The sequence below is a fragment of the Dermacentor variabilis genome, chromosome 9, assembly GCF_050947875.1.
Source record: "Dermacentor variabilis isolate Ectoservices chromosome 9, ASM5094787v1, whole genome shotgun sequence".
Lineage (NCBI taxonomy): Eukaryota > Metazoa > Arthropoda > Arachnida > Ixodida > Ixodidae > Dermacentor > Dermacentor variabilis.
Genome location: NC_134576.1, coordinates 75,728,163 through 75,737,863, shown reverse-complemented (window position 1 = coordinate 75,737,863; position 9,701 = coordinate 75,728,163). Strand labels below are relative to the sequence as shown.

General features: G+C 47.3%; 2 non-coding genes across 2 annotated transcripts; both read right to left on the bottom strand.

The window, feature by feature from the left end:
• Nucleotides 1–5,463: 5,463 nt before the first annotated feature.
• TRNAK-UUU (transfer RNA lysine (anticodon UUU)) lies at nucleotides 5,464–5,535 on the bottom strand. Its single transcript has one exon. It is a non-coding gene; the product is annotated as a tRNA-Lys (tRNA).
• A 79-nt stretch (nucleotides 5,536–5,614) lies between these two features.
• TRNAQ-CUG (transfer RNA glutamine (anticodon CUG)) lies at nucleotides 5,615–5,686 on the bottom strand. Its single transcript has one exon. It is a non-coding gene; the product is annotated as a tRNA-Gln (tRNA).
• Between the last annotated feature and the right edge of the window lie 4,015 nt (nucleotides 5,687–9,701).

The window sequence follows — 9,701 nt, the reverse complement described above, 5'->3', positions numbered from 1 at the left end:
TATGTGAAGGGTCGTCAGCGTCTCGCCAGATCAATCACAGACAGGAGATGCATCACCGGTCAACAGGTAATCGTGAGTGCCATAAGTGTGCCCTATCCTGAGATTGCAGAAAATAATCTCAGTTCATCGCATTTTCGTTATAAGGGGCCAATTTCCTAAGTTTCGCTTAATAAAGTAGTTTATTATGAAGTTCAATGTCCCACGTGTGTTGCCAATAGCTCATATGTTTCTTCCACAAGAAAGGTATAAAACCTGTGACATGTACCGCTATGGTAGAATTGCTCAGTTTTGTTTTTATGAATGTGGCAATATGGTCGGCAAGCGTATTACTCTCGATGTTTCTTTGTCCCGGCACACAGCATATGACGACGTGCTGGTCAGACATATATGTTGTGCACAGGATTGATTAAAGTTCATTGAGCATAGGATCCCTCCGTTTATAGGCTGTCATCAGGGATCTTGCAATGCTTAAAAAGTCTTGAAACATAACGGCTTTTTGTAGCTTTGTTTTCTTAATATACTGGAAAGTTCACATTACTGCGTAGGCCTCTGCAGTGAAAGTATTTGTTTCCGGCTGCAGGACTTCGACTCCGAAAACGATATGCCAACGGCTACATACACGACAGTATGAGACTTAGATGCGTCAGTGTAAAATTCTGGTCAAGAATATTTTGAGTGAAGTTCGAGGAAAAGCATTCGAATATTTCCGTCTGGAGCATGTGTTCTAACGTGTATAAGCGGTGTGTCACATTCTATGATCGACCAGTGCCACGGCGGCAACAGCTTCACCGGGGCAATTAAATGATGATCGAGGAGTGGCACCCCCATTTCTTTGCTGAGCTCCCTTACATGCAGTGAAAGGGGTTTTCTCGCGGCAGGTTTGTTCTGGCAAAGCACTGTACATGATGTATCGCTTGTGTTGAAATATCAAGGATGTGCACGGTTTCCGTTCACATTTAGAAAAATGCGTACAACTGCAGTAGGATCTCAGCAGATGCAGAGACCACTGATTAAATTAAATCAGTGGTCTCGGCCTCTGCTGATTAAATTAAATGATTAAACTCTACGTAGAGGCTTGGTGTCGGACTTGTCCTGAAGGCGCCGGTCGCGAGGTGAATGCCTAAATGATGAAGAGGGTCGAGCATTTTTGGGGCATTTTGTGGAACTGACTGATAAACTATGAAGCCATATTCTAGGCGTGTACATACGAGGCTCCTGTACAAGTTCATAAGGTACTTCTTGTCACTGCCTCAGGTCGTGTGTGACATAACTTTTAGTAAATTCGTAGCTTTTAGGCATTTCCTTCTTTTATGTACCTTATGCGGGGGATAAACATTAGCGTGGAGCCTAGTATTACACCCAAGAATTTGCGCTCACTCGCCACCAATCGACGTTTTTTTTATTGAGCTCTATGCATGGTTGTGGAATCAAACCCATGGTGCTGGGTCGGCGGTGATCAAACCCGTCTTCTTCGAGAAAAGAATGCATATACGTTTTGTAGCATTTATTCTAAATCCATTTTCGTCCGCCCATTGAGAAACCTTGTTTAGACCGATCTGGACTTGTCGTTCGAAGTTTGCAAGGTTACAAGACTTAAAACTGATCTTGACGTCGTCTACACAAACTGCATAAACTGAGTAAAACATTGTATGCGGCATTGCTGAGCGCAAAGAATTCATTTTCATCATAAATAGCGTGCAGCTAAGCACTCCACGTTGAGGAGCGCCAGTCTCCTGGATGAACGGTCCAGACAGAACAGTGTCAACGTACTCTCACACGGAATGTGCGTTTGGACGTGTAGCTCCCGATTGTGTTTAACATGTTTCCCCGCATACCCACTGAAGAGAGATCCTGTAAAATTCCATATTGCCAGGTAATGTCGTAGGCTTTTTTCGAGTCTAAAAATATTGACAAGAAGAATTGTTTGTGTGTAAACGCATCTCTTATAATAGCATGCGTACGAGGCGATTTGTCGTTGACCTATCTTCCCTGAAACCGCACTGGTACGGGTCTAATAATTTATTGGTTTCTAAATAGTGAATTAGGCGCCGCTTTATCATCTTTTCGAAGCGCTTGGACATAAAACTAGTTAGTGCGGTCTTTCTGTAGCTATTGGCCAAGGATGGTTCGTTTCCCTCCTTAAGGATGCGATTTATAACTGCTTCCCTCCAAGAGGACGGAGCGCACCCTGCTTCCCATCTTACATTAAACAATGAGAGGAGCGTGATGAGTATCCATGTGTTTCATCATTTCATACGAGACGCGATCAGGTCCTGGCGCTGACTGGTTACAGGAGATCAATGCAGTGTGTAGAGTTCAGCCATACTGAGAAAACTGTTGCACCCCTCAGTGGGCCTGTATTTGCGTTCGAGTGGCTCTCCTTCTATTCGGTCTTGATATCTTAAGAATGTTTGTGAGTAGGGCGCAGAACTAGATACACGTTCAAAGTGGGCCCCACGAGAATTCGCTTGATCTTCTATGCAGTTATTGCCTTGGCAATTTACTAATGCCATCGAGTGTGTCTGCCGTCCCTTTATACTCCCCCCCCCCCCATATCGCAAACTTTTTCTCATCTGTCTATGAGTTATTGCGTGTTGGGCACTTCTCCCAGCTTTCCCTTTTCGCCAGTCGGCGCGTTCTTCTTCCCTGCTACTTAGTGTGCGTGAAGTTAATGAAATTTTCTAAAGTTGGAGACTCTCGTAAAAGTCCCCTAGCTTTCTTTTGATTTTTACTCGCCTTCGTGCATTGCCCGTTCTATCATGGGACGTGTCGCTTATTAGAAGATCCATTTGTTTTCGGGACGGAATTTGAAGCAGCATCAATAAGGAAATCTGTGCAGTACGCCACTGCGTCATCAATACTGAAGGCTGCGATGTCATCCCGCTTGAAAAGTGTACGTTCTAGAAAACTTGCGCAGTCGGCCGTATCTAGTTTCCCTCTGGGTATATGCGGAATATATTCCACCTGTTTCACGCGGTTTAATACTATTGAAAAGTGATCACTTCCGTAGGGATTTTTGAGCAGCCCTCATTCTAAATGCGGCATCATAGCTGCGGAGGCTATCGTTAAGTCTATAGAATGAGTTATGTGTGGTGCTGCAGAAGGCGGGAGCCTCCTTATTCAAGAGAACCGCACCAAAACTCAAAAGAAAGTTTCCAATTACACGACCTCCTGCGTCGCAGCGTGGATCGCCCCAGAGAGTGTTATTAGCATTTAGGTCTACTGTCAATACGTATTGCTCGGGAGCTGATCTATTAGTTTCTCAATCTCTCTAAGCTCCAGATGGAAGTCAGGTGCGATACAGAGCGAGCAGACGGTCACAAGCCTGCCAAACACTATAGCTCTAACGGCTACTGCCTCTAACTTTGCTTGTTTAGGTGTAAGTGTCGGCAAGAAACAGACCTCTGTGCTATGATTGCCACACACCACTAGATGCGGCAAGGCCATCCTCGCTGGCTTTCCGGAAAATGTAACATTGTTTCATAAAATTTGTTTGGAAGCATTTTAGATGCGTTTCCTCCACGCAGGAGAACCTTGGCTGAAATTTGTAAAGGAGTTTTTTAATGTCGTCTAAATTATGCATAAGCCCTCTGATATTCCACTGGATTATTTCGGTATGCATTTTCATAAGAAATAAAGAAAGTTGTCTGCGTACTGAAAAGGAAATGTTAGGTGTGACGTTGAGATATAAGGAGAGAGTGGTGTGGTTCAGAGAGCAAACGGGGGTAGCCGATATTCTAGCTGACATTAGGAGAAAACAATTGAGCCGAGCAGGCCATGTAATGCGTCGGGTAGATAACCGGTGGACCATCAGAGTTACAGAATGGGTGCCAAGGGAAGAGAAGCGCCGTCGAGGACGGCAGGAAATAAGGTGGGGCGGTGATGAAACGCAAATTTGCAGGCGTAAGTTGGAGTCAGTTAGCACAAGACAGGGGTAATTTGAGATCGCAGGCATAGGCCTTTGTCTTGCAATCGACATAAATATAGGCTGATGATAATGATTAGAAACTGTCGTACTGATTGCAGGTGATGCACAAAACACGTTGATATTCCTGCGCAGCCGTATCCGCAAAACGTGATGCCACGGCCCGAAGCCCTGTTGGGCCGCTTCAAGCGCTCCAACGGAGCAAGACATTCTGCGACCACACCTAACGGTAGCCGAAAGAACAATCCCACTAGACCACGCAGGAGGCGGGGTTTACTGATACCACTGGGCTTCCGTTGACAAACCGCAGTTGAAAAAAAAATATTAAGCCGTGAAGTGTGCATGCTCCCTCGATTGCACTGATTTTAATCTCTTGTTTGAACAGCTCCTACACAGTGATAAACATTTCGTTTTATACGGAACTTTGCCTATGCTTTCTTTTGTTTTGTTCACAGTTATCGTTGTCCAGAAGCTTGTCATTAAACTTCCGACGCGTGTGACTGAACGACAGCCCTTTGCACTTTGCTCCTAAGGAAAAGAAACAACGACTGTAACAGAACGAAACATGTTTTATGTTGTAATACAGGCACAACGGCAGTATATTAGCAGAAACGTATACTCTGTCCAGCCATGCATGGTTTGAGTGCGTTGGACATGAGTGAACTATGACCATCTTCCGCCAGGTATACAATGTGACCGATATGTTCGAGACAGTGACTCTGAACTATTGTGCTTAATTTTGTGCCGCTATTGTCGCGCACTAGTTCGTTCGTTTCACTATAGACAGTAGCACAGACGCAGTTAAAATCACCAAGAAATATAATAATTCTTTCACAACCTAAAAAGAATACGTCGCTTTAAAAAAAAGAGAAGCTCAGCATTCGGTTTCTCTGTTAGGCCCGGACAAACAACTGGCCCGCCACTTCGAAGCAGAGATGGAAAAATCACAGAAAAGTAACGGCCCAATTTTACATACAGTCACGTTTTCTATACTACTATTCCCTTTGAGTTACGTAATAACAAGGTACTGCTGCCGGACGACCAAACCGCATGACGCAGATATTTAATGGCGCGGAGTAAATGGTTTTACCATGTGGCCTGCCTGAGCCTGGTTTTTGGCTTTCATTTCTTGAATTGCTATGGTGTCGCGAAAAAAAGGGCTTATGTGATACTGCCGACGACTAGAAGAAAGGCCTCGCACGTTTAGCGCGCCTATGCACATGGGGTGCGTCAAGCCTTACTGCCGTTTATGAAGGTGATCAAGCATATTGTTAGGCACTCACCTCTTTCTGTGAGAGACTCAAAAATTCACAGGTAAGCTGGTCCTTTTGCAATTGCCACGGCCGAACACAGCATGAGTATCTTAGCGACAAGGCACTGGGGTTCAAACCCCTCAGCTTGCCTTCGCTGTTGATGCCGCACTGTTGATGCGCTGGGAGAAAAAAAAACGAAAGAAGGTAAGGTTTCATCGAGCTTTTAACTCGGACGGCTGTATTCAGAGTCCAGAGCGCTAACCATTACATTATGAAACCACATACTTCCGACGCCGGGAATCGAACCCAAGCCTCCTGGGTAAAAGCCAGGTATACTAACCACTAGACCACGCCGGAGTTGAGACACGGTCAAGCACCGCGGCTGTCGCTCCTTAAGCACTCTTGGTGAACTGCGAGAACCAAAAGAAAAAAAAAGAGGTCTCACCGAGATTTGAACTCGGATTGCTGGATTCAGAGTCCAGAGGGCTAACCGTTACACCATGAGACCGCACACTTCCGACGCCGGGAATTGAACCCGGGCCTCCTGGGTAAAAGCCAGGTATCCTAACCACTAGACCTTTTTTTTCTTTATTGCCAGTCCTCGACATATCACAACTCAAATTCCTAAATGATATAAACAAAGACCAAAGAAGCAGAAAGGAATGAATACACAAACGGAACAAAGAACAGTAATATTTACATTCGTTGCCGTCCGCTACTGTGGCACGGCGTTGTCGGATTAAAATTCCTTTAGTGCTGTCAGGGGTTCAACCCTTGACAGCCACTCAGGAACAGGCTGTTGCAACTTCTGCACTTCGACATACCGTTGCATGCATTCACAAAAGTATAGACGCGCCGGTCGGGCATTCGGGTCACAATGGTAACCCGCCATTCTTGCGCGCCATAAACAGTGGAGGCCCGTAAGCATGATCAGGTCTTACGGGAAACGTTCGTCGTCATATACTGGCAGAAACCTGATTCCGTGGGGATCTATAGGTAGCTACTTTTTTAGAGTCCTTTGTAACACGTCCCAAAAAAAAAAAGACCCCTTCCCAACAGTGGATGAAGACATGATCTAGGCTTTCTGTTTTTTTACATATAAGGCAGTGGGTTCCCCATGGCATGTAGAACCCACGTTGTTCAAGAAAGATTTTAACAGGTAGAGTACCGGTGTGTAATTTAAAGAAGAACGATTTAGTGGCTGGTTGAACTGGCATCTTCTTCACCCTTTTCAATACATCTAGGCCTGGGCCTCCACTGTACGGGGCTCTGTACATGAGTACCAGCAAAACACTGTCAGATAAATCATGATATAACTTTTTCCGTTTTACACTCCACAAATATGCACTAGAAAAACGAACACGCAAAAAGGAAACACTCTGAATTATTTCCCTAAAGAAACCACGAACTGGTCCTGGCATTGTTTCGGTGCCTACAACGAATTCGGGAAGTGATCTTGACAACCTCATTTGGATAACGGTGCGTAGAAAAGGGTCATTTGTGTCTCGAAAAAAGAACCTGTTTACTAGTTGACGGAAGAAGAGGTGTGCCAACCCCAGACCACCATCCTTCACGCGCCAGAAGAGATTATCTCGGCTACATCGCTCCCAGCTCGATGCCCACACGAAAACAGCGAACACGCGGTGCAGTTTCTGCACATTAATCCGAGAGCACTGTAGGACCTGCATTACGTACCAGATCTTTGTTACGAGAAACATGTTGCACGCTGTTGCTTTCGCGAACATTGACAGGTGACCGGCGTTCCATCGGTCGGCTTTTTCTTTTATTTCTTTTGTTCGCTCCTTCCAGTACTCGCTACTGTCCTTGTAGGCATCAAGGGGCGCGCCAAGGTACTTAACTGGCGTCGTGACTCAGGTGACGTTCGAAAAGTGGTCTGGTGTGGACGCCCATCCCCCGTGCCAAAACCCCAAACATTTCTGCCAGTTCACGAAGCTATTAGTGGCATTACCAAACTGTCTGACGATACTCACAGCGTTCAATACACTTTGCGTATCTTTACAACATACAGCCACATCGTCAGCGTATGCCAATAACTTCACCTCTGCTGCTTGGAAGCAAAATCCTTTAATGTATTCATTTTCAATGATGGCCTGACATAGCGTTTCTATGTAAACACAAAACAGGAGTGGGCTAAGTGGACAACCCTGGCGAACGGAGCGCTTCACGTTAATGGGGGCCCCCAGCATTTGATTAACTATAAGTCTCGTATAGCAACAAAGAAGGCGCGCCCTATATTCTTCATATCAGTTACTACCGCCCCGTTATATTCGATGGCCTCAATCTGTTTGCGTCTGGAGTGCTTTTTTTCTAATCCCAGTGCTCTTTTCGAAGGCATTTCCCCGCATGCTAGTCTTTCTGCTCTCGCACGCACGAGCGCGCCTCGATAACGCTCTTCATCGAAAACCTCGAGCTTTTTCTTATAGCACGCATATCTTCTTGATAAGCGCCGGGTTGCATGCATTCGAGCGTCACAAATTTTTCCAGTAATGTTTTTAAATCTTTTTCTCTTGCCTTCTCTTCATGTCGTAGTACGCTGCTTCTTTCAATTCCCTTGATTTTAATAGTTTGTTTCAACAGCTCCCATTCCTCGCCCAACTTCATAGAACTGTCTTTTCCAAAAGAATTCAGAGCATTCACTACCGTTTCGTTAAAAGTATCATCCCGTAGAAGCTCAGCATTCATTTTCCACAGTTCCCAGACGAATTCTTTTCGTTCTTTCTTGCGGCCCACCCTGCATTTTACCAGGCAGTGGTCAGAAAAGGATACGGCAGTAACTGCATAGCACTGGCATTTTTTTACTGATTGATATGATAGGTAGATATGGTCTAATCGTGCATGACTCATTCCCTGGAAGTGGGTGTACCTCACTTCTCCGTCAGCCCCGAAACACTGAGCGATATCCTCTAATTCAAACTCGTGTATGATCTGCGCCATGATATCGCTGCTTTTGTCGTAAATTTCGCGTCGCGTAGACCTATCCTCGATGTTCAATACACAATTGAAGTCTCCAACACAGGCTATCGTTTTGTGCACAGAGAAGTGGTGCTTCAAGTTCAAAAAGAAATTTACCCTTTCTTGCACTGTATTAGGCACATAAATGCACAGCACGCGCCATTCGACATCGCAATAGCTGAAATAACAAACGACAAGTCGACCGGAAGAGCACGAGAAGTAACCGTCTATAACCAGGCCTGGAAGCTTCCTCACGAACAAGACACACCCCGCCGAAGTCCCTAAGGCGTGGCTCACTACCGTATAGTAGTTGTACGTGAACCTTTGCACCATGCTCCCGGTCTCATCCTCGCCGTCTACCTTGGTTTCTTGCACTGCTAAAACGTCGAGGTCGTGGTCCACTAGCAGTCTATACACCTGACTCTGTTTCCTTTTGGCGGCCAGACCTCGAACGTTTAGCGTGCCGAGGCTAAGCGACGGGTTGGTAGCCATTACTGATTTAAACGGGAGGGGAGAAGGCCCGGAGCATGGTGCTCACCTTAACGTCTAGCTGACCGCTAGACGCCTCCGTGGCCATCCGGTGGCCGTCGTCCGAGTTCGTCTTTGGTCGGCTTCGGGGTGAGACTACGGTCAGCCTCCAGGTTAGGCTTAGGCTTGAGGGTGGAGCGCCTGCCGGGTAGCGTCTTAGCCGGCGGCGCTTCGGAGTCACCGCTGGCCTTTCCGTCGACTTTCTCCTCCTGCTGCAGGGACCTCTACACCGGTGCCGAGACGCTTTCGACGCGGGCGCTAGCAGGGGTCGCGTTGTCGTTTTCCGCTGCCTCCGTAGTATCAGTAGCCGGCTGGCGGCTCTCATTTTCTTTCTGGGCCACCCTGACACTGATTAGTGCGGTTTCTGGCTCGTCGGGAGGAGGGACATTATTCGTTCCTCCTTTAGTCGGCGTCGTCGTCCAGCTCGCTTCTACCACCGCATTGCCGCTTCCAGCTCCCTTGGCCGCTTCCTCGGCCTCGGTCACGTCCATCATGTGGTCTGATATCAACGGCTCGCTCTCCGCCGACCCCGCGGCTACTGCGTATGAACGTACACAGTCCGTGTCGCTGTGACCGAAAAGCCTGCACCGGGAGCAACGGGGAACCTTACATTCTCGACGAACGTGACCAGAGCCCCGGCAGCGCAGGCACTGCATGGGGCGACCTGGGGCTACGACCAGCGCAAGCTCGCCGGCGACGCGGATCTGGTGGGGCAGGTCGTCGACATTCAGTCCAGCCTTCAGCTGCAGCAGCACAGCTCGGGTCGTCGAGCCCTTGTCGGAAACGCCATCCACTCGCCAGCGCTCCCGGGTTACTTCCGTGACTTTGCCAAAGGAAGCCAGCGCAGTCTTTACGTCTTCATCATCCACACCATGAAGAAGCCAGTGAAGACGAAGCTTCACCTGCTTTTCTTTAGGGTCGATGACCAGGCAGCTCGCCCCTTGACCTGAAGCTCCTTCAGTGCAGCCAGCTATTGGGCCGCCTCGGCTGTCTTCATCGTCACCGCCCATACGTGGTTGATT